Source organism: Canis aureus, chromosome 25, assembly GCF_053574225.1.
Source record: "Canis aureus isolate CA01 chromosome 25, VMU_Caureus_v.1.0, whole genome shotgun sequence".
In the NCBI taxonomy this organism is placed as follows: domain Eukaryota; kingdom Metazoa; phylum Chordata; class Mammalia; order Carnivora; family Canidae; genus Canis; species Canis aureus.
In genome coordinates, this window is record NC_135635.1 from 18,361,584 (window position 1) to 18,386,416 (window position 24,833).

The following is a 24,833-nucleotide window of genomic DNA, read 5'->3' on the forward strand; positions in this document are numbered from 1 at the left end:
CTCTCAAGGCTACTTATATTTAGAACCAGATCAGACAGTGTTAGAATTTTTGCTTCAACTGTTAAACATAATTTAGAAGGCTCAAGAGGAAAAGGAAAGTCTATTTATTCACCCATATTTTTTCTTACTATATTCTTTCTTCTTGATGTGCCAAGTTTCTTTCTTCTATCATTTCTTTTCTGCTTAGGGAACTTCCTTAGTCATTCTTTTACGGTAGCTCTGCTGGCGACACACTCTCATCATTCTTCATCTGAGAATGGCTTCATTTCCTCTTTCTTCCTGAAGAATATTTTTACTAGATGTAAGATTCAGGGTTGACAGCTCTCTCTTTAAGCTCTGGCCTCTGTGGATGCTGATGGGAAATCCACTGGTATTTGAATTGCTTTAAAATTTTTTTCTTGGCCTTTAGTTTCCTGAAGTTTATGATGTGACATAGTATCGGTATTTGTTTGTTTGTTTTTTAATTATCCTGTTTGGCATTTGCTTAGCACTTGAATCTATAAGCTTATGTCTTTTGCCATATTTGGAAAGTTTTTAGCTGTGATTTCTTCTAGGACTTTTTCAGCCATGCCCTCTCTCTGTCTCCTCTCCTTTGGGGACTCCAATGACATGACTCTTTGATATTTTGGTATAGTCCAGATCACTGAGGATCTATCTGTTGATCTTTTTTTCTCAGTCATTCAAATTTGATAATACATTGTTCTGTCATCCAGCTCACTGACTCTTTCCTCTGGCCCCTTTGTTCTGCTAAGGAGTCCATCCACTGAGTTTTTAGTTTCAGTTATTATAGCTTTGAGTTCTAAAATTTCTGCTTGGTTCCTGTTTGTATCTTTTTATTTCCTTGCTGGAAATTTCTAGTTCTTTGCTAAGACTTGCTATTTTTTTCATTAGTTTTGATCATGTTCATAATTGCTTGTTAAAGCATTTTTATGATGGTTGTTTTAAAATCTTTGTCAGACATTTCTAACATCTTTGTTATCTCAATGTTGACTTCTGTTGATTATCATTTATCCATCCTTTGGGAATCTTCCTGGTTCTTGGTTTGATGTGTGTTTTTGACTGAAATATATTTTGGATATTTTGTTGTGAAACTCTGGATCCTATTTACACCTTCAGCTTTAGCTGTCCTTCTTTGACACCTCTCTGACCAGGCAAGTGGGATCCAGATTGGAATTCCAGTTTCACCTGTTTGCTTCTGTTGACGCCAAGGTGGTCTTAGTGGGAGGGAGAGTCTCCTTGTTACTGTGGGGCAGGGAAGTCCTAGGACTTCCTCCTAGGAAGGACACTTCCTCTGACACTTTCCTGGCAGAGGGATAGGAGTGCCTATATACTATATATATATACTATATACTCCTGTGATCTCCACTGATACCAATGGGTGGAGCTGCCTCATTACCCATGTGTGGTGGTGAAAGTCCTGACTCTCTAGGAGGTCTCTCCTGACACTCTCCAGGGGCGAGAAGGAGGGTGAAGCCTCATGGTAGGCCAGGCTGCCAAGTGGTTTCCACTAACACTGGGAGTCAGGGAGGTACAGGGTTTTTTACCGCCTTTAAAAGTCCCAGCTCCCTGCTTGGCCTTATCTGATTCTATCATAGCAGGAGAGGGGGATAATTGAAGCAGTTTGTTACAGCCCTGTGGTAGTGGAAGTCTGGCTCTCTTCTTGGCATTTGCTGGCATGGTGAAAATGGGGCCACTGTGTTTTCTGTGGTGTCTGGCTAGAGTACAGCAGTTTTTGTCTAAAGGTTTCCTGTCTTTCTAGGCTGCCCCTTTCCTGATCTTGGCTAGAGAGAGCAGGCTTCCTTGGGTCTTTTTGTCTGCACGTGTTGGCATCCAAGTTGCTGGTTTCTCCAGTTCCAAAACTGGGATACATAAGGCAAAGAGAAGAGCTACTGTGTCACTCCTTGGGTCCTGAAGTCCCTAGCCAGTCTGCCTTCTTCTCAACACCTTTCATAATCTTCATAGATTTGTTTTACTTATACTGTCTAAGGTTTTTAGTTGTACTTAGCATGCAAAATGGGGAAAAGTATGTATATTTCCCAGAAGTGGAAATCAACTGCCTACATTTTACATGAAATTACTTATAAGATAAATCATTGTTCTTACAGTTGTTCAATTATTTGCTCATTCTCTCATTCATGTAGGAGTGCTGACTGAGAGCTGGCCACTTAGCACCTCTCTGTGCATGAAGGCCTGGTGCTGGGGGACAGTGACTCCAGAAGAAGCCTGGCCTCTTTCTCCCTGAGCACAGCATCATGATGTCTCTAGTTCTGTTGCCTACTGCCACCCTGATTCTCAGCCAGGCTTCCCCAGACTCAGCTGGAACCAGTAGCATTATAATAAGGCAAGAAATGTAAATATTAAATATTTATTTATAGTTACATGACTAAGCTTGTGAATAATGCATAAAAGAATTTTCCAGTGAAAAAAGTTCTAAGGGCACTTTTTTTGGGTAACCATTTAAAAATTTTTTTATTGAGAAATAATCTCCAACTTGTTAAAAGTTGCAAAAATAGAATAGTAAAAGGAAAACCCGTATACCCCTTACCCAGATTCACCTGTTTCTAACACTTAACAGTTTACTATATTTTCATCATTTGCACACTCTCTCCTGACACACACACACACACACACACAACACACAAATTTAACATGCCATCTGTAGTTTTGTCAATTGACTCCATGTCCTTTATAAAGTTTCCCCTCCAGGACAGGACTCAGTATAGCATCAAGTATCACAGACATCTGAAGAGCCTCCTTTGTCTCCTTTAATTGGGAACAGTTCCTAACTGTGATTTTCTTAAATACAATAAAATGGTAAAACTATATCTGTCTCATATCATTAATGTTATTTATAGGTACACTTAGCAGATTGTGAATTTATTAACATAGAAAAAGGAGAATTTCAGTACTCTGTAGTAGTAAAGAGGATCTTGTAGCAGCATGTAATTAAATTAAAAAATGAAGCCATAGCAAAACCATAAAAGCCATAAAATGCTTGACCCAAAATTAGAAAGTTGTTTATGTAAGTTAGAATGGAAAACATTGTTCTTTTATCACCTAAAAGCTTCCAGGGGTGATTAATGAAAGTGCATTTGTACAATTTACACAGAAATTAAATACTTGCAAAGTTCTAAAATGACAGGTTTTAAAGCTTAGCTAGAAAATTTGCTTTATTCTAACTTCAACAGTCAAATATTGCTAATGTGCCTGTCCCGATAAATCCCCTCTGGACATGCACCGTAAAAGTATAAGTGAGAGAAGCACAGTATCTTTACTTACTTTAAATGCTGAATTCTGAAATCTGTCAATGAAATCATGTTCAAAATCATAGGTACCATTAGCCTACAAAATGAATGATCACCTTTATATGCTAGGAATAAGCTCTAGTCCCTGAGACTGTAGTGGTGTTTCTCAAACATGCTTTGAAATTGCATCTGAAACGCATGTTCTTAGTATGCAGCAAAACCAAACATTAGGCAACCAGAGTTTATCTTTTGTTTTTTGCATGTCAGTGGCTTACATTGGCTCCTTTGCACTCTGTATTGAGATCTCTAGTCAGAGCAAAGAGTTTTCCTCACAGCCAGGACCAGCTAAATTCTGTTTTCATCTCCTTGGAGGCCAGGAAAACACAGCGTTTCATATTCATTTGAATTTCCATTTTCAAAAAAGAGTCCTTGCCCTGTGCCTAGAGATGGAGAGAGAGTACTTTTTTCAATACCTTGGACTGATGAGGTCTGGATTAGACCAGACATTGAAAGATCTTTCCTATTGAAGAAACATGTTAATCTCTGTAATATTTGCATTAGAATTTTAAGCAATGTGACACCTGTCAAGATATTTTCAAACCCAAGTAGAGATTATTTTAGATGAATTACTGCTTCTTTAAGCCATAGCTCATTTCATTGGTTTTGAAAAACATCATCTCACTTTTATTTTATATGGATGTCTTGGGTTATTGCACCCTGTTAGGGGCCGGCTCTGGAGGCAGGGCTGCCCTGATTGCATTCCTCAGCAGTGAGCAAGGTACTGAACCCTGCAAGTCTCAGTTTCCTCATGTGTAAGAGGGTAATGATAGTAGTGACTTCATGGGATTTTAGGAGCAGTAAAATTTTAAATTAGATGATATATTTAAAACCACTATACTTTAGACTCAATTACAAGTTCCCTTGTCATGCCTTAGACTTCAGAGGTTTCCACTCTGCCTCTTTATAGCAGTGTTCTTTCCTACAAAGTGAAGAATCTGGGATGAGTGGAGGGGTGGCAAGAAAGTGCTCTCCCTTCTCCCTGTCTCTCAGGGAATGCTACCCTTCTAGAACAAGTTCTGGGCACTAGAAGCTCCTGGTCCCTGCCCAGTTGTCCCCAGGTACACCTGCAGGACCTTTGTAGGCTTTTTTTCTGCTTCTGGCCTCCTGAAGGCTGACACCCTCACCTCCCCCACACCAGTGGTGTGGGCATCACCCCTCCTGAGGGATGGCCGGAGAGTGGCAGTTAGTAGGGCTGTGGGAGGAGCTTTGCAGTCTGGATGTCCACACATGTGGCCCCTTGTAGAGTTGCCAAGATTGAGTGGGAAGAAAAGGGAGGTGAGCAGGGGCTGCCTTCACCTGGGCTTCCACATTCCTACACGAAATGTCAAGGAGAATGAGCATGCTAAATTCTCAGACTCATGGCCTCCTAGGTTGTGAAGGAGGAACATTTGTCAAATAGGACACCAGATGTGTTTTATGTGTTTAGCTCTATTTGGACTCTTGCCCCAGACTCCACCAATGTTAGGAGTGAGAGCATATTTAGGCAATCACTGGCACATAGTAAGAACTCAAGAAACACTTTTCACCATCATTGTCATTATCATTGTCATCATCACTTATGGCATGTGGCCATTTCTCTGAAATAGTAGGAAACCAGCTCTTTGTCTCACCATTGCATGGTCATATACCAACTCTATTTCTGATTTCATGGGTGGTCTTTGGGAAGGCTGTGGGGGAAATGATGCGATATGGGCTGGAGTGGACATTGACATTTGGTACTTCAACTTCCTCTTAAGCCTCTTGCTTAATTTTTTTCTTCCATCTTTTAAATGTTGGTGCTTTTATAAGAGACTTCAGAATGGTTCTGTTCTGTGGAAGTCTTGTGCCTGAATAAAGGTACCTATAGTCTAAGAGCCATGCCTTGGGGACAGGATCTTTGGCAGATAGAAGTTTATTTCAGGGATTAAGAGTTGGTGCTCAAATTCTCCTCCAATGATGCCAGTGGCCCAAAAGTAACTTGTTGATTTTGCATCTAGGATGGTTCTGTAGTAGAAGCAATCTTCTAGAGTACCTTAGCACAGGCTTTTGTATTAGAGAAAATAAAGATTTTGGTCAAGTTCCAGTTTTTTCAAATAAGTTTCTTTCCACAAGAGAGATCCCACCATCTGATGCATTTTCAGAAGAAACAGATCCTCTTAGCTTTGTGAGTGATGTGCCTCCATTGGCAAGAACCACAAGGACCACAAGAACACAGCACCCGGGTTTCATCAGATTAGGTAAGTGCTAATGACAAAGATCATTTATGAGGGTGCTTATTGAATGCCTGCATTGTATTCAATGATTTGCACATATTATTTAATCAACGAGAAACTAATATGTTTACATTAACAAAGCTAACAAAACAAAAAGCCAAGATTTGAACCCACATTTAACTTTTAAAAAGCTAAGAGATATTATATTTCACTACTTTTTTTTTTGGGAAGGAGGGTATTTTCCAACCTAATCTATGCCCAATGTAAATAAGAGGTGCTTATAATTATACTTTCAAGAAACTTTAAATTTGATTAGCAAGAACAATATTTTCTTGGGGGATGGGCAAAGTGGGTGAAGGGGAATGGGAGATAAAGGCTTCCAATTATGGAATGAATAAGTCATGGGGTTGAAAGGTACAGCATAGGGAATATAGTCAATCGCATTGTCATAGTGTTATTCAGTGACAAATGGTAGCTACACTGCGGTGAATACAGCACAATATGTAGACTTGTGGAATCATAGTGTTGTACACCTGAAACTAATGTAACATTTTGTGTCAACTGTACTTCAATTCTTTAAAAAAGGACAGTATTATCTCCTGGAAACAGTGATGACTGCCATCCCTAGCCAGGGACTATAACAGTTTATATTACCTTGTATTTGTTTGCAATAATAACACCATAACAGTACAATTTGATAAACTTTTCTCCAATTTTCACAATACTGGATAAACATGAAATGAAACATTCTTAATTCTTTCCTCTATTTTATCACCTATTTTTCCCTTCTTGCCCTTTTCTCCATGTGCTTTTCTCCTTCTCTCATCTAATCAAGAGCAGTTACAAGCTGTGTCCTCCCAAGTGGCTCTCAAAATTATCTACCTTTTTGAAAAAAAAAAAAAAAGATTTATTTATGTATTTATTTTAAAGAGAGACAATGTACTCGAGCAGGGGGAGTGGCAGAGGGAGAGAAGAAGATGGAGAGAATCCTCAAGCAGACTCCTCTCTGAGTGCAGAACCCTACCAGGGTTCAACCCCAGGGCTCTGAGATTATGACCTGAGCTAAAATCAGGAGTTGGGCACTTAACCAACTGATCCACCTAGGCATCCACAAATTATCTACTTTTCTGTCTCCTCACTATTATTGCCTCTGTCCAGGCCAGGGAATAGACTGTAGAATCAAACTTTTTAAATTGGAATTCCAGCTCTCTGCTTACCAGCTGTGTGACCCCAGTCTCATAACTCAACCTCTCTGTGTTCAGTTTTCAGTCTGTAATTTGGGGATGATAGTACAATGGTTCACAGAGTTATAAAGACTAAAGAATATATATAATACACAAAAGGTACTTAGAATAATGATGTAAGGTGCTACTATCCTTAGATTATTATAAAATATCTAAGGATTACAGTCTTCTTAAATTAACAACATACTTACAGTCATTTTCATTTTCAACTTACTTTGTCAGGAAAATTATTCAAGACTTACAAGTGGGCAAAAAAAAATAGTTTGTTGGCTATCCTTTTAGTGGAGCATTGGTATCTTGTCCAGTGGAACCTCCAGGAATGATCTGATTCTATAGCTGTGGACATCTTTGATAGTCTTTCTTCGATTAAAGTATCTTACAATAGTGCATGTGTAGAAACTGTAGAAAGTTAATGCAAGTGATCTTTGTCATAAAAAATGGAAAAGAATTTTGTCTTATAGAGATATAACCGATTTCCACAATGTGGAAAAGATAACCTCAAACATGATGCTTTTCTGCTTTATATATCAACCACTTTTGCATCTGTTAGCAAATAGATTTCATAATTCCTGATTGTATATGTATGCATGTGTATCTGTGTGTGTGTTCATTGAATTCTATTTTGAAATAGTTTTAACATCTTACTGGTACCTTCCTTAAATATTGAGTTAAATAAAAACTTTGACATATGCAAAGCTCCCAAACAATATAACTAAGCCAAATCAGAGTCCCTGGTTAAAATTTGAAAAACATCCTTCTTTCATCATTTTTGAAAACCCAAGGAAGGCCCCAAGATTGGCCTAACACAACACTGAGAACTAATAAATACATTGTAGTATTTTCTTCTCCCTTTCCGTTTTCTACCTTTTTCCATACTCCTCCTCTCTATCACAGCAGGTGCCAGTATTCTATGGTGGTGGAGGCACATCTATCCCAGCTTCACATCTATCCCAGTCTCACTCAATGCCCCTTTGATCCTCACCTCAAGAGCAGTTTGTGTCCTGAATCTTCCCTCATCACCATCCTCAACCTATCCCATAATACAAACCTTATCAGTTCTGATCCTTAGTTCCTCAGATCATTAGTAGCTGGTAACAGGCGTTATGAAGAATCATTTATTCATCGAGCAAAGATTATTTGTTGAGCTCCTACCTTGTGCCGGGTACTCTGCTATGTACTAGAGATAGAAGAGTGAAGATGACACAGTTCATGTCTTCAAGGAGCTTTCAAGTCTATTGAGAGAAACAGACGAACCAGAGATTTAGATACAGGGTGTAGAGACTATGACTGAAGCATGGACAGGAAGTTATGAGAGTGAAGAGAAGTGACATTGAAGACCTGAAGACAATGAGAAGGGATCCCTGGGTGGCGCAGCGGTTTAGCGCCTGCCTTTGGCCCAGGGCGCGATCCTGGAGACCCGGGATCGAATCCCACATCGGGCTCCCGGTGCATGGAGCCTGCTTCTCCCTCTGCCTGTGTCTCTGCCTCTCTCTCTCTCTCTCTCTGTGACTATCATAAATAAATAAAAATTAAAAAAAAAAAAAAGACAATGAGAGGGCTATGGAAGAGGGCATCCTGGGAAACATGAATTCTACAGCTTGATCCTCAGGAAAAAGCCAACAGGATCCTTTAAGCTCAAGTAGCTCTAAATGGCCAACAGCACAGTCTCACATTGCCTTCAAAAGATGAAGATCCCTGGGCAGATGTCCTTAGCATGGAGCAGCAGAGAGAAAAACCTTTTGCCTGCTCTTCTTGTTCCTACCTCTTGGTGGCCTTTGTAATGAAAAATTCCACAGGAAAAATTTCCACGGGAAATAAAACAAAAATAGAACACTTGGTTCTGTGTGACTCGAGAAAGGCCTGGACAAAGGGGGTTCCTTCACTTGAGGAGAGCTTCATATCCTCCTTCTGCTAGTAGCAACCTTTCGTGGCATTTGAAATGGCTGTACCTCCCGTACCTGATGAGAGACGATCATGTTTCTCCTAGTAGTTAAGTATGTGGCCTTTGAAGTGCATCAGATTGAAGTTCAAGCTCTGGTGTCTCATTTGCTGGATGGTGACCTTGAATAAGACATTAAATCCCTCTGAGAGAAAACTCCCTTTCTTCACCTGCCTTTACACAAGTGCTTGGCACAGTGCCTAGCACATGGGAAGTAATAATAAAAGGAGGCAATATTCAACCTTCCAAGCATAATTCATCAGCAGTCGACAAACAATACAATCTGCTGTTGCTTGCAAAATTTTGTCCAAACAAGCATGCAGAACCATTTTTACATTTGCTAGTTTGGAAATATGAGGGTGATAAGTTCAGAACCATCTATTTCCATATGGGTGACAGATTCTAATGCAGTGTGGAGTTTAGTGATACTGAAATATTCTGTATTACACCATTTGGGTATTTTATATCCCTTAGAAAAGTAATCATCTCTATGTCCTTTCCATGTGTGTGTCTCAGCCCAGTGCACTCCTGGTCTACAGCAGAGATGAGCCAATTTACAACTCTGTCTGGCGCTTTTCCCCCAGGCCATTTCAGGACTGACTGGAAGGGATTGCAGTAGGGCTGTTGCAGGACTTGCACAGTTTCTTTGAGCAGGAGTGCGTGACGCCTCTGCCTTTTTCCATTCACAACTTCCCCCACACCCACAATGCATTTTGGAACTGTGCAACACAACAATCCCAAAGTCTGCACTTACTGTGTTTCCTGGGAAACACACCTTTACAGCAATATGCCTATGCATGTATTTGCATATTCAGGAGATTTGGTTCAATCAATTAGGTCAACAGCAGTTTGGGGAGCAGAAAATATAAAGAAAAAGAAGATATCATGTCTCTGCTCTCCCCCTCAATTCCCTCACTCCCTGACTGACCCACTAGAGAGAGCACAAAGTTTAATAAGGATCATCTACGAATACATAACTATTCATGCAAAAATATATTGGGAATATGAACACTGGATCTGAGCCAGGATGAGCAGTCAACTCTGATAGGACAAGTAGAAAAGAGAGGTCATTGTAATCTTCACAGAGGAAAGAAAGCTTGTATTGCGCTTTGAAAGATGAGCAGAATTTCCTCAGATGGCAAGGGGGGAAGGTACTACTATCTAGTACAGGGCTATTGAGACTACCTTGTCCAGTAGGATACAGAGGAGAAGCAGTGTTTGGGTGATGATTCCAGGATAGAGAACCAATTGTAGGGCTTAGGGAGAGGAAAAAATATATGGGAGATTCCCAAGCTAGAGGACTGTGAAAAATATGTGATGCCTGACCTCTTGTTTCTTGACACTGTCAATAAAAAGCTGTTGCCAACCTGTTATTACTTACTTAGCACAGCTAAGAGGGTTTCCTATATCATGCTCAGGAGTGTTACTATGCATATACAAGATTATAGACCTCTAGGTCCACCCATAATAGTTTCCCTTTTTTGTGAGATTTCAATGAGAGAGCTGACTTGGCTCTGTCAGCATCCTTGTCCACATGAAGCCCTTCCTAATGTGGTCGGAAAAATCAGTACAACACCCGTCTTTTTCTGAAGATTGCAAGTCAGAAAATTCTAATTTAGCTGCCTTCTACCCCCACTTACTCCCATTTCCATTTTTCATGTTCCAATTACTGCAATAATAGGGAGTCCAGAGAGAAAAGCAAGATTTTGATGAGGGATAGAGGGTTGAATGAGTTTAGTGTTCCCTTGTTTGTTTGTTATTTTTTAAGAGTTTATTTATTTATTTATGAGAAACACAGATCAAGAGACAGTGAGAGAGAGGCAGAGACATAGGCAGAGGGAGAAGCAGGCTCCCTACAGGGAGCCTGATGCAGGACTCAATCCCAGGACCCCAGGATCATGCCCTGAGCTGAAGGCAGACGCTCAACTGCTGAACTACCCAGGCATCCCTAGCCCCTAGCATTCTTCTGTTAAGTTCATGATCCCAGCAGAACGTCTGGAGGTTGAGCAAATAGAAAGCCATGGGAAATAATCTCAATCTGGAGAGCTTGATGCAACTAAATCCAGGTGTAACCCCTGGAGTAAGAAAGGAGGATGGGTGGTGTAGTTGAGGATGTTCACATTTCAATGACAGCATAAGCCAGATCTTCTGTGAAAGCAGGAAGATGTGGATTAGGGCCCAAGAGGAAAGTAATACACATTTGAAATTATTGAATCAGAGAGTTCTAAAGGTAGGTGAGAAGTCACAAGTGAAGGAATATCTAAGCAACACTGATATTTAGAATGCAGTGGGAAATCATGGGCTATGGAGTGTCTTTATGATACTCAGTTTATGTAGCTGTTACCAACAACGTATGGCAAACTAGGAGGAAGCAGAAAGTTGGGTTGGTTCTGAGTTGGGGACTGGTTGGAAAAAAAGGGAAATTTCTGCTCAGGTTGGTGTATGATGTTAGTGTTTGGTGTTTTTTGACGATGGTATATACCCCCCCCCCAATAGCTCTCTAGCTGTATCTGTGTGAATGCATATGATTATAAGTGACAAATTCAAACTGACTCAAACAGTAGAAGGAATTTGTTGGTTTATGAAACAGGATCCAAGATCGGTAACTTGTCTCACAAGATTATTATGGGGATTAAATGTAAAGAATAGATGCTCAATAAAGAACCTGGTGTATCAACATTATCATCCACAATCCTTCATATCTTTGCATCTATTCTTCCTGCTGTGTTTGAGAGCTTCTTCCTTGTTTGTATCCGGTGCGAAAAGACCTGTCTTCTAACTTCTGTCCTGGAAGAGTGAGGAGCTACCTTTCTCAAATATCTCACAGCTCATTGGTCTGATCCAGGTCTATAACAATGTCTGTGGCAAAGGTATTGTCATTTGCTTATTAACATTGTCTATCTTGGGATGCCTTGGTGGCTCAGGGGTTGAGCGTCTGCCTTCGGCTCAGGGCGTGATCCCAGGATCCGGGATGGAGTCCTGCGTCGGACTCCCTGTGAGAAGCCTGCTTCTACCTCTGCCTATGTCAATGCCTCTCTCTTTGGGTCTCTCATGAATAAATATAAAATCTTTTTAAAAAGTCCTTAAACTTTAAAAACAAACATTGTCTGCCTTAGTAGGACAATCACCATGGTTGGAGAAAAATTACCACATACCCTTAATTGTAAAGACTTCATCTGTTGAAAACAGTTTTTGAGAGGAAAAGTAAAAAAGAAGAAATGCTACATTAAATGTCCATATCCATCCTGATTTCAGAAACATAATGTTGGGAAATGTGCATTTTAGAATTGAGGAAATGTGGTAATTTATCTTGGAAATATCACCAGGAAGTTTCATTGTTTAAAACTAGATGCTTTATGGATAATTACTGAGATTTTTCTAAAGAGCTATCAAAGGTGAGTGATAATGCTTCCCTGAAATTTTTCCAGAGTGAAATCATTGTGGCTATGAGGAAAGCATAGAAATCCCTCCTTTGTTGGTGTGTTGGAGATCTCAGAACTATTTCTAGAGGTAAATCTTGGCCATTTAGTCAGATTTTTCCTTGAGCCACTTCTGCTCTGATCTCTTTTTCTTTATTTCCCATATTGTAATAATGATTTGATTTTGTCAGCCGCCTAGACTCCCCACCCCAAATAACACAAGGCTATAAATGGATAACGGAGAGAAGCACAAACTGAACTGTCTGAGCATGCAGCTGTTCTCCAGGGAATCACGAATCACTGTTTTTACTTCTGCTTCCAAAATATCTCCTGAATCCCTTCACTCCTTGCAGTAGCCATAGTAGTGGGAAGAGGATAATGACTGGCAAAGATGCCAGCACCCTAATCCCTAATCTGAATACCTTATGTTACAAGGCAAAGGGCAATTAAGTCTAAAAGATGGAATTAAGGATGCTAATTGGCTGATCTTAAAGAGATTGGCCCGGATTTTTTAGGAAGGCCCAATGTAATGGCCAGGCCCTTAAAGGGAAAGAAAGAGAGAGAGAGAAGATTCAGAACCAGAGGGTTGACATTATGAGGGAGAATTGACTGGCCATTACTGACTTGGAAGATGGAAAAAGGAGACCATGAAACAAAGAGTATGTCAGCTGCTAGAGGCTGGAAAAGATGGGTCCCAAAGATGAGACTCATTTTGAACTACAGACCTCCAGAGCTCTAAGATAGTAAATGTGTTGTTTTAAGTTACTAAGGTCATGGCAATTCTTTATAGCAGCACCACTGTGGTTCTGCACATCCTATTCCCTAGGTCAGTGAAAGAAGCCTTGATGTGGCTTCCAGTTTTGCCCCATTCCACTACATTTCCACCCTGCAGTTAGAGCTGTCTTTCTAAAATGCTGTGCAATTGGTCTCAGTCACCTTCCAGTGACTCTTTTCTGCTTTTAAAGCCCAAAGTCTCTAATGGGGTCGACCTCCAAGCCTCCTTCAGGATTGCTCTACATCCAGCCAGCCTGAATTTCCTTCAGTTCATCAAAAGCCCCCCACTCGCTTCTCTCTGGATTCTCTGCTCAGGGGATTCTCTTCCTCCCCAGGTGCTGCTCCTCCTCTAGACACTCATTTCCATAGAATTGCAGCTTCACTGTTGCTGCCTCCTGAAAGACTTTTCTGGACTCCACACTTAAGTTACATACCCTCCCCTCTGCTCCCATGAGACCCTGGTCATCCTGTAATTGCCCATATTTCCTGCTCTCTTGTAAGCTTCTAGGGGGCAGAGATGCTGACTGTCCCAGCAATTAACACAGTGCTTGGTATCTAGCAGGCCCTGCCGCACATGTAATGTCTGTACCCGTTACTCAAATGACAGGAATGCTTGAAATTAATTGGGCCAAACCAGTTCAGGAATTTCCCCTTTTAATGGTTCTATGAGAGCTCACACATACTTTTACCTTTTCCTGTCCTGCCCTCATTAGAACTGTACTCTTCCCATGTTGTCCAGGCCAGGCATGTGATAATTACCTCAGCCAGCCCAGCTTTACTACCCAGCATGGTTACTTGCTTGAGGAGCTGTACAAATCCCCCTGCACAGCCTTTAGGTCTGGAATGTGTTTTCTTTCCAAACATCGTACCCCTGAGATTTGTGCAAACCAAAGTGAAAACATGGAGATGGAAGAGAGTCCTCAAACCTTCGCAGTTACCAACTGAATTGATTCTAATATTAAAAGAAACTAGAATGGAGGAAATAAGTTAAAGAAAAGCAAAGAAGATATGCTACCTGTTATAGCTAATTTTTTAGTTTACAGAGGAGGATGTAATTTCTTTCTTCAAGCCTATTTCTTGTTATAAAAACCATTTAATCCTTTGTTCTGTTGTGCTCACATAGGTCAATTGAGGCTATGTCCTCAAATCTCCATGATTAAAAAGACTGCCCTTTTTGGATGGATAAACATGAAAAGAGGAAAGGATTTGCCTAATGCCAGGCTCCTCCCAATAAAACAAGTTATTAATTACTCTCTTTGGGGGCCTAGCCTCGCTGTAGTGCAGCCTCAATGTCCTTACCTCTTCTTCTCACTAAGTTAGGAAAGCCAGGCTGGCCTGGTTATTTCAAGTTATGTGCTTCCTTGGTTGTATGATGTGCACTCGGGTCTGTAACTGGGCCCTGCTGTGCTCCCAGACATGCCTTAGATAAGATGACAGAGCCTTGCTCAGGCTCTGAGTGTGTCTCTGGTCCATGCAGATCCTTTGTTTACATGCTAATGGAATTTTGATCATATGCAAATACAATGTTCAGATGTGTCCTTTTGCCTTCTCCATAGTTTTGTGTGTAATTATGTTTAATAACTTAAACAGTTCACTTATTTTGGAAGCCTTGGCTTAGATAGAGATAATGCATGATTTCAAATGTAAGTTCATTAAATCCATGAGTAAAAACACGAAGTAAAATGGCAAATTCCTAATTATCACTCTGTTTTTATTGTTTTTAGCTCAGAAGTGAGCTGTATGCCACAATGCCTAGGCACACTACTTTGTGGTAATTTACTGAAAGCTTAAATTTGGAACAGTGACACAGTTTACTGGTGTCCTCAAATAAGTGCATGATACAAGTTGATGCTTTTCAGAACACTGTTTATTTCACTTGACTCCTCCAGTATATGGAGTGTTTTTTATTTGTTTGTTTGTTTACTCTTAACAATGAACATACACTTGGAGGAGGTATAGTTCTTGGATTACAAGCCTCAGCACAGTAGACATTCTACTGGAATTCATAGCCAGTGCACTTAGGCAAGAAAAAAAAGCCCAACATGTATATGTCTTAGAAAGGCAGAAGAGATGACTCTGTATTTATAAAATCTTAACAAATCTATGAACAAACTACTAGAACCAATAAGTGAGTTTCGCGAGGCAATGGAACATAAGATCAATGTATAAAAATGAGCATTTCTATATTTGCAACCAATAATTAGAAATTGCAATTAAAGAATAACCATTACAATACAATTACCAAAAAAATTAGGGCACCTTTAACAAATTATATGTAACACTTGAAAACTGAAAACTGTAAAACATTGCAGAAAAAAATTAAAATAAACCTAAAGAAGTTCATTGATTAGAAGACTTATTTAGATGTCAAAAACTCCCAAATTGACTTAAATAAATAAAGTTAGTTGCAGTTGCAAATCAAAATCTCAGCAGACTTTTCTGAAGAAATTTTTAAGGTGAATGTAAAATCCATATAGAAATGCAAAGAATCCAGAATTGAAAAAACCACTTAGAAAAATAAGAATTACACTACCTAATTTAAAAAATTCTTATGAATGCACATTAATCGAGATACTGTGGTATTGATTTAATCATGGACATGTTGATTAATGAAACAGAACATAGAGTACAAAAACAGATCCAAATATACAGGGCCAATTGTTTTTAATGAAGTTCTACAGTATTTGCATAGTGGAAAAGTTAATCTTTTTGACTGGTAGTACTGGTATAGTTGGATATCCATATGAAAATGAAGCATTTTAGCCTTTACTTCACATCATATTTAAAAAATCAATCAAAGAACATGTATCAATGGCCAATAAGCACATGAATGATTCTCAACATTAGTTGAGATGACCTTAGTCATTAGGGAAATGCAAATTAAATCCCTAATGATACAGCACTATGCATACAACAGAATGGTTAAAACTTGAGGAAATAATCCTAACAAATATATTTCTGATGAGAGTGTAAATGGTATACGCTAGCTTGGAAAATACCTTGGCAGTTTTTTTTATCAAGTGAAACGTGTATATACCCAATCTTCGGACTGGGAAATCTCATACTTACTTTTTTACCCAAGAGAATGAAAACACACGCCCACCCAAATATTTTTATACAAATGTTCATAGTGGCTTTAAACATGATGGCCCTTGGAAATAACCTAAATGTCCATCAACTGGTGAGTAAACAAATTATTATATAACCATATAATGAACTACTTGGTCATATAAAATAACATTGTATTGTTACATGCAACAATATAAATGAATCTCAAAACCATTATGTTAAGTGAAAGAAGCCAGATACAAAAGATCATATACTGTAGGAATTCCCTTTATGTGAAACTCTAGAAAACTCTAATAACTATAGTATACAGTATATATAACAGAAAGCACACCAATTGTTGCCTGATGCCATGGATGAGCAGAGGTGATTGGCTACAAAAGGGCACCAAGGAATTTATAGGAGTGATGGAAGTTCTATGGCTTGATTGTGTCATGATTACATGAGTGCATAAAGAATTCTCTTTTTCCACTTTATTCTGCACCACAGTCTTGTTTATCTCTTGCTTAATATTCAGCCTGTCAAATAATTTAAAACAGTGTCCATCAAAAACTTAGAAATATAGACTAATATAAGACTAATAATTATTACAAATATGACTACAAATATAAATTTCAAAGGGAAAATTAGACCAAAGTTTCATGTTTTATTGAGGAGTAGCAGATATGTTTGAAATTTATTAAACATTCAGATTCCTTCACTAGGAAACAATTTACCAAAATTTACAGTGATTATCTCTGGGTCATGTGATTATTCTCAATTTTTATTCTATTTTTAAGATTTTCTTATTTGGTAAATATTCTATGATGAATGTCTTATACTTTAGCTATTAGAGGATGTCTTTTTAAACTGAAAGGACACAGATTAGGTGATGCTGACTTTAACAATTAATTCATTGACTTAGTAGTTTTACTGGTATTCTAGAGTGAAAATAAAGGGCATTAAGTTTATAGGAAAACTACCAGATGAAAAAAATGTTTTGGCAATTTCTTCACACTCTGAGAGTTTATTTTTCTATCTGGTTCAAACAGAAAAATAAGGCAGTCGTTAAAGCAAAGCTCAGAATAAGGTATAAAATGAACAAAAATCACTAGCAGTTAATTTTACAGGAGTACTGAAGCTGGGTAGGTACTTTCAGCTTTTCTCTGGCGAAATTATAAAAATAAATCATGTTTTATCAACTGCGCTTCTGGAAGAAACCTGTCTCTTGAGAAATGAAAAAAAATAAAGCTACAAATACACCGCATAGTAATTTTTTATCTTCTTGTACCAGGCTGAAAACACTTTCTGCTTTAAAAATATTACCGTGTATGCGTGAGTAGCCCCTGTTGCAAACATTCAGATGACATTGGTCATTTTCGAAACAAATTGTCATTTTTTTAATATGCACTAGAGAGAAAGAAGAAAATGCAAGGACGATTCATCATTTTAATGGTTATTTACACAAGTGATTGGAAGATTGTTTTTACTTTGATATTGCAGCAGATCCTGAGGGAGAGATTCCTCCTCTCTCATTTGTCCCGTTCCAGCTCTAAGTGCCATGTTTCTAATGTTCTCCACCTTTGCACGCAGCAGGGAGGAGAATAATTGGGAAATTCAGGGATAAGGGGATAGAATTGGAAATCAGTTCTAACAACGGTCTGTTACTGTTGCAGTGAACACAGATTCCAAAGACCATAGTTACATTAGTCATCAGGGTTATATTCATCTATAATAATCAGTCTGTTTTTTCTGGCTTATAGTTTTCAAATTAGCATGGTATTAAATTGGTATTCATAGACTACCAGACTGTTCTGCTTCAACTTTTTATTTTTAAAATACTGTAGAATTCCTATTGCCCTTTCTCTTTTTAGCATAGCATATTTTATTTCTGCACTGTGAGCAAAATCGCCCCTGGAAAATGTTGCTTCTAAGGTTATGGATTTAATTTAAACCTCAAATCAAAGAAAAATGTCAGAACCCTTTTCTTAAAGCTTCAACAAACATGAGTTCTAGTTTTTCTTTTTCTTTTTTTTTTTTCTTCTTCTTCTTCTTCTTTCTTTATTTATTTATTTAGGTATGAAAGAGATTTCTTATTTTTACTATTGCTTGTGCCTTAAAGCTTGTATTTATTTCCAGACACCAGAGAACCACTGGGACATCTGCCATAGGCTTCCAAGGTTTTGTGATTATTCAGTTTTGTGACAGTTACCTAATACTGTGTAATAAACTACCCCGCCCCCAAATCTAGTGGCCTAAAATATCAATAATCATTTATTTGCCCGAAGTTCTGCAAACGGGCAGGGCTCAACTGGGCAGCTGGTCTCCACTCTGTGTGGTATCAGCTGGTCAGACTCATGTGTTTCCAGTCAGCTGGTATTATGACTGGGTCTGGAGCATCAAGGATGGACTTACTAATCTGTTTGGCACCATCATCTATGATGGTTGGAACAAATGGGTGCTGGTTTGGCCTCTCCTTCTTCAAAGTGGTCTTATATCTTCTAAAGTCTCTTTACATGACTTGCAGTTCATGAGGAGGCTGGCTTGGGCTTCCTTGCATGACATCTTGTGGCAGCAGGAGAACAAAGGCAAAAAGTATGAGACTTCTTAAGGCCAAGGCCTACTTTTTGCACAGCATTGCTTATGCCATATTTTTTCAGTCCAAGAAATTGATCATATTGGAGGATAGTATCCAAGGGTATGAAATCATGGAGGAGTGACTCATTGGAGCTATTTTGTAGCAATAAACCCCAGTCATCCTGAGGTGTGCCTCTATCATTTCATTATAATGGAGGCAAATAATAAGTTACACATATTTTCCCCCTTCAGTGCCCATCTGAAATCAGCTCACTATTCCTACAAGGAACTTAAAAGTAATCCTCCACAGAAGAAATTCAGTGAACCTGCCTGAATAAGGTACAGAAGGAAACCTCCAAGTGAATAGGTACTTGGTCAATACTTGGCTGATCATTTTGACAGGTCAGTTAAATATGAGAAATCATAAAACAAATTATATATATAATTGTACATATTCTATTTTAACCCAAAATGGGAAAATATGCATGCATTCATCAATATTTTATTTTTATTTTTTTCATCAGTATTTTAATATCAGACCCAGGGCTTTTCTTTGAGTAAGAATCCACTGTTTATTCTAAGATACCACTTCATCTTTCTTGTATAAACCCACCAGTCATGATAGCCAGTGATTATGAATCTCGATAGCTTTGAAGTGGAATGAAAACTTAAACGTGATTGCACATCGATTTGTTTAGAGAATCTGAGATTTTTAATTTTTCTTCCAATCTCTTACAGTTGTCGCACTCATACATTATTCATAGCAATTACCTGGTCATCTTTATGATTGTGACATTATCTTTCCACATCACTTACATGGTTTTCATTAAAAGAGCACTTAGTCCTTTTTCCACTTATACTTTTATCAATTTCCAGGTACTTTAATTTATGCAGTTTTGATAAAAAATACAACCAAGATACATTTGGGATAAACTCAGTTGAATTTTTGCAGTTCAATGCAGTTCAGTGCAACGGGAGCAGAAGTACACAAGCATATCAAAGAATGTTTATTAGGACATCTACCAGTATGTTTTCACAGAGGAAATGGGGAATATCTATTAATCTGGTGACCTGATGAGGTGGACATTATTTAAAAGAGCTTCTACTGTAGGTGAAATAGGTAAATTGTCATAGGTAAATTAATATTAGCTTTGAATTTTACCATTCAGACTCCCTGCATGATGCAATTATTGGTTGATTAATGTGGGGTTGGTCATCAAAAAACCCAGCATCTTAGAATGTAAAATAAAAGTCTCTTTTTCCTGGTGAATTGGAAGGTTTCAGTGCTATCACCAGAAAATTACCTAGGTTCCATGGAATACTTGTTCACCTAGATGCCTGCTTTGAAATTCCACTCCCATTAGGCTTTGCTGTACCCAGTGGTTTAAATTTGCTGATATGCCCTGTTGTTTGGTTTTTCAACCATGTGCAGGATTCCAACCTGTGATATCAGAAGGGTATATAAAGAATTTTAAGTCCTTGAATTTCTATTGGCAAATTAAAAGGAAATGTGCTTTTAATGCTTCTGTACAAAAGGAATGTTCATTCAATTTTTCATTTGCTAACACATGAGAAGGGAAAAGATTGAAAATCATGACACTGGTATCCAATAATATATTACTTTGTAATCTCTCCTGTATGGAAATTCCATTAGACTCTGAAAAATGTAGATTGAGTAAATAAATAACAAATGAATGGATATTGTAGAAACATCATATTGTTTCTATTGTAATGAAATCCAAAAAACCTAATCTCAGTTGTAAATTAACCTACTGTTTAGTACTATCTTATGATATCATTAAAAGATTGTTTTATCATAATACCAAATGAAAAGCATAGCCAATAAATTAAAATAATAAAAAATTAGAATTCACTGAATATTACAAAAAAACCCACACTTCCTTACATTATTATTTAAAAGAACATTTAAAATATTCTCTCATGGCTCTAGGTGGCCTTGGATACCAGCTGCCATGCATTTCTGGAAGAACTAAAATAACAAGGCCATTTGTTACTCAAGCTTAAGGAGTGGAGAGAGGTTTCTCTGCTAAAGTGGTGTTACTATTTTGGGACTTTCCTGTAGAGCCCCCAAAATATCCATCTGGTATCAAAATTATTTGTCTCTTCTTATTAATAAAATAATATTCTCACTGTATGTTCTGTGTTACTTAAGTCTGGCAAAAGGTAACAAATGGATGTTCATTAAATAAAATAAATTAAATATTATTTAATTTTTAAAATGTACTACAGTTTTAGTTCATACTGGTCATGGCTGTACACTAAACTTTAGAATCAAAGCACAATATCTAAATATCCAGAAAGAGTTCTGTTCTGTTTTTAACCTCATACCTATCTTGCACTTCAGAAATAATTTAAGTGATAGTCCATTACATGAGTCACTACGGCTGTTTGGACAGAGTATCCTTTAGAGTGTGAAAAGTGGAGTTAGTAGTGGTACCTATCTCAGAGTTCTTGTAAGAACTAGAGGAATTAATTCATGTCAAGCACTTAGAACAGTATCTCACTGCAAATGGAATCAGACCCATGCCTCTGCCCTCCACTGCTCCTGCAGCCTGTCCCCCAGACCCAGCCGGAGTCACTGCCATAACTTCTACAGGGCTTGGGGTCTCCACTTTTGTCTTATCCCTTTGGTTCTCTCCTGGGCAGCCTCAGGGATTCATGGGCCCCAGAGACAAGTCACTGCCCTGCTCAGAGCCCAGCACCCCCCCGCCAGCCCCCTTCCAGAGAGTAGGTCAAAGCCCTCAAGTGGGTGTGCACACTGCACCCTGCTGTCTGGCCTGTCCCATTCTATTCCCACCTCTGGCTGCTGGCTTCCCGCCCCTCCCCTGCAGCCACCTGGGGCCCCTTGCATCTGAAGCCTCACCGACTGCTCCTGGAGCTCCACAGGCTCAATGCTAAGTCTGGGCTTTTGCACGTGGAGGTTCCCACTGCCCAGAATGTTTTTCCCTCATCCTTGCAAGACTCACTTTCCCGCTTGGTTCGGGTCATATGTCACCTTCTTCAAGAGGCCTTCCCTGACTGCGCTGTTCTCACCCCCAGCACTACCTCTTCTTCTCCCTCTTCCCTCATTTATTTTCTCCCTTAGCATTCCTTACCCTCTGATAGATCACTTACGGTTTTGTTACTTGCCTGTCTCCCTCCACCAGAAGAGTACTTCTTTTGTAAATGTTCTCAGCACAAAGGAAAGAATCAGGCACAAACTAGGCCTATGATAAATATCTGTTGGATGAATAAAATGCTGCAGATATATATATCCTGTATAGGCACTACTCATGCTGTTTATTTTTTTAACGTGAGTTGTCTGAAGTTACAAGTATGTGGCTGAAGGGTAAGAAAATCAGTCATTATAGGAAGAGATCCTAAGCCACCTTAAAGCAAATCCATAAAGGCAATCGCCTTCACTACTCTGCTCCCCTCCTCTCTCCTGTGCCTAGCATTCCAAGCCTCTAGGTCCTTGGGGAGTTCACCTAATAGTTCTACGCCTTCTTTTAAAATCTAATGACTCCTTCCTGTTATTATACAACTATCTTTCTCTCATCTATAAATGAGCAGATAAACACACTTCCTTGTGCCTCTTTTTTTCTCCTCCCTTCCTTTCTCTGCTTTCCTTGGTTGTGTCCTTGAGAGAGTTGCCCTGTCCCTCTCACTAGGTTCCTGGTGGCTCAATCCAGCAGACTCTTCCTAGGCATTATCCTCCTTGACCTCTCAGCTGCATTTGACATTGTTGACCACTGTCTCCTCCTCTAAATTCTCTCTTCTTTTGGCTTAAGAAACATCACAATCCCTTCAACTACTCTTCACCTCTTTCTCGTTGCTTTGTCAACCTCTTCTTCCACTCCCAAACCCCTCTTCTCAAGCTTGCTTTTTCTTAAGAGATCTCTTTACTTTCAACAGCTCCTGTTATAGTCTGTGTGGTGACTTAACTCTTGAATCTATATTTTCACCCCGTATCTTTCCCCAGATGTTAGAGCCATCTACCCAACTATCTAAAGGGCATTTCCACAGTTTGCCCTCTGCGCCTTCAACCCCGGAATATCTAAAACTAAGCTCATGATCTTCTCTCCAAAGCCAGCTCCTGTCCTTTATTCTCCTCACGCCTTCTGTGTACCTCATCAGAGTGAAATGTTCGTAGTTGCCAGAGTTTTGTTTGGGTGTTGCCTTCTCTCTTTGGAAAGCCTTTATTCTTCCTTTACTCTCTGCCCTACTCCACCCTTGACCCCAATTCTTCTGCCTCTCTTGGTCTAGCATTATGTTGTCTGCTGAGACCTCAGTGAGTGCCTGGTCCTCCTGTGTGCTGCCAGTCAGCCCCTGCTCCCCTCTGTCTCAGCCCTTACCACGTGGTATTGAAATAAATTGATTTTCTTCCACCATGGGAGCTTCTTGAAGGTAACGATTGCATTATTTTTTTCTTCTATGTCCTCTGCACTCAGCAGAGGGCCTGTCACTTTGTAAGTGATTAATAATTGTTTGTTGAAAGAGTGAATGAGTGTGAATTCATAAAGGCCATAGGGCTCTTGGGAGAGAGGACAAGTTGATAATGTTAAGCAGAATTTCTTTTCCTTTTTTGTTTTTAAAGATTTTATTTATTTATTCACGAGAGACACAGAATGAGAGAGGCAGAGACACGGGCAGAGGGAGAAGCAGGTTCCATGCAGGGAGCCAGATATGGGACTCGATCCTGGAACTCCAGGATTACACCCTGAGCCAAAGACAGACGCTTAATCACTGAGGTATCCCAAGCAGAGTTTCTTAATAGAAGTTGTGTTGGCATTTTGGATGGAACAACTCTATTTGGTAGAATTGTTTGGGTCACTCCTCTGCTCAGAGTCTGGCTCCTGTCCTAAGCATTGCAGGATGGTTAATAACACAGTGGTACTCTCAATCACTAAAATCAGAAATGCAACCCCCTGCCACATTTCTAGATGCTTCTCGTGGAGACAGCAGCTCACCTTGGGCTGGGAACTTCTGGGTTGGTATTCTGGGTAGTGCAGTGGTTTCCACAATGGGAATACTTGGGGAATCAGAGAGAATTAGACCACTCATTAAAACTATATAATTGTATAGATTCCAGCTACTATACTGAAAATCAGAAGGCTGATGCTTTAAGAAAAAAATGTGAATCTTCACTAGAAACATGAAGGCATGAAACCGTTGCAGAGTCAGTTCATTTTTAGCACATATTACCTTTATAATGCCTGGCTTCGGAAAAGCTGTCTGTCGTTGTGCTTTGCTGATCTTGAGTCATTTAAGTTTGATGCAATTCCAAACATTGAATCACAATCAGAGCTCATTGAATAGTAAAGTCCAGACTGTGACTACTGGAGTACTTTCTAGAAATTCAGATTCTTAGGGGCTACCCCAGACCTACCGCCTGAGAAGAACCGAGAATGGGGCCTCTGGACATTTCAACAAACTTCCTAGGAGATGTTTAAGCACCCTCCTTTGAGGACTATTCATCCAGACTGCTTTCTCTGTGAGTGGATCTCAAGAAAGTTCCTGATTTTTGGCTGTTTGTTTCTTAAAAGAACAAAGATTTGTTATGGTGAATTTGGGAATATTAACTTGGAGGAGGAGGGCTTGGGCATTTCAAGAGCACACAGAGCATTGAAGAAAATGAGTGACTGTGACTACAAAAAAAAAAAAATTCTGTGAATTTTCCAGAGAATTTGTTTTTAATAAAGTTTAATTTCTGGTAGAACTAGTCCACTTTGGTAGGGTTTTTGCCAATGTCTGTCTGCAAGTGAATCAAGTTCTCCCAGATATAAGAAAAATAAGGAGAGACTGCATGTTCTTCTATGTTGTAACATTCCTGGGCCTCATGCAGGATAACATTTGCCAATTCAACATGTCCTAATCCCAGAATATTCAAAGATGTTGTAATGTCCATGTTTCTAATAGAGGTATATGGATGCACAAATACTTTTTTCTGGCTGGTTCTCTCATCTTTTTTTTTTTTTTTTCCTATGAAAGAAGTTTCCAGAGCTCAAGGTTTCAGTAAGAATTATAAGTGACTATCGTAACCTATTTAGAGTTCCTCACAGGAGGCCTAATGTGATCCCCTACAAATAAAATCATGTCTCGTATGCATGGAATACATGGTTGGGAATACAGGATTTGTGCTCTTCCCCAGGTCTCCTCTGATGACAGTTATTCACTAGGTACATATTTCCTGCTACCACTATCTCTTCCCTGCATCTGTCCACCAACCAGAGGGCTATTCATGCTACAAAGTACTATAACAACAGGAATTCCATGAGCTTGTTGATCTGTCACACTGGCACCTCACAGAATTTTGAATGTTATTATTACCTTAGACG

The 24,833-nt window shown here is 39.2% G+C and overlaps 1 long non-coding RNA gene across 1 annotated transcript in view; it reads left to right on the forward strand.

Moving 5' to 3' along the window:
• The window catches only part of LOC144297620 (uncharacterized), a 90,171-nt gene that overhangs the window by 58,776 nt on the left and 6,562 nt on the right, over positions 1 to 24,833 (forward strand). The window contains exons 3-4 of the long non-coding RNA XR_013364579.1: positions 2,142 to 2,350; positions 5,397 to 5,521. This is a non-coding gene — a long non-coding RNA (uncharacterized LOC144297620). The remainder of the gene's footprint in view (positions 1 to 2,141; positions 2,351 to 5,396; positions 5,522 to 24,833) is intronic.